The sequence below is a fragment of the Necator americanus genome, chromosome IV (assembly GCF_031761385.1).
Source record: "Necator americanus strain Aroian chromosome IV, whole genome shotgun sequence".
NCBI classification, from domain to species: Eukaryota; Metazoa; Nematoda; class Chromadorea; order Rhabditida; family Ancylostomatidae; genus Necator; species Necator americanus.
Window position 1 is genome coordinate 6855554 of NC_087374.1, and position 1180 is coordinate 6856733.

The window sequence follows — 1180 nt, forward strand, 5'->3', positions numbered from 1 at the left end:
CTGTACGAAAACTTAGAGTTTTTGAGTAGCCATAACATATGGAGAATAAGCATGTTAATACGAAGGTGTGTGGATACAAATCCGTGGTCTGAGCCGCGATGAGAAGTATTTGATTGATCATTCCTGATCATTCCTGACTCCCGTTGATCTTCGAACTGGTTTTCCATTTGTCCCGATCGCGTGCTAGAGTAGCGTAGTGGTTCTTCGTTTCGAGTGGGGCACGAAGTGCATCATAATTTTCTTTTAAGGACTTCGTGAAGAAATCTGACCATCGAGTCAGCGGTCTTCCTGTAGTGTGCTTAATATCGCGGGGAACCCAGTCCAACGGTTGTTGTTAAAGCGCATCACGTGTCCAGCCCACCTTATTTTACTTTCCTTGGCAAACGCGGCAGCGTCTCTAATCTTTGAGTTGAGTGATAATGGATAATTATTTTCCATTGTAGTAACTTTGGTAGTCTATTTAGAACGGTAGAAGGACTGGAATTACCAAAAAAGAAGGAAAAAGAAGAGAAATCTTGACGAAGAAATCCCCTGGCGGGCAGTACCTGCGGTCCCATTAGTAATTCCGGAGATCAGTGAAGTAATAAACAAATATTACGATAGCATATCACTTAAAAATTGCTGACACTTGTAAGCTCTAGAGACTCAATGATTTTAAAGTGGAATTTAAGTGTTATGCGAGATTTGTTAAATTTTTACCGAAGCGGAAGAAGGAATCTCTTTAAATCGGTCATATCAACAGTGAAAATGTATTAGCAAGGCAAGAAAACAACAATACGTCTGAAAATTAATGTATTATAGATCTTGTAAACAAAAACAAATTGTTGCCTCACAGAAACGATAGACATCTTTAAAAGAAACAAGAAAACATGTACATAGTAAATCAGCCCGTAATTGGGAACATCGGTTCTTAATTGTTTAAGTGTTGATAGGAATAATTATGCGCGAATACTTATCCAAAGGCAAAAATTGGTCACCTGCTCACAATTAAAACCACACACATAAATGGACATGAGGGCTGATATTTCTTAAACCTGAAGATCTCAGAAACAAAAAAAAATTACAGGAGCGTTTCTCCTAAATATAGTAGTGGAATTTAGAAACAATACATCATAAGCTCGAATATGTTTCAGGATTCATTTCCTAGAAATATTTTCTACGAATGTCAAAATGACAACGT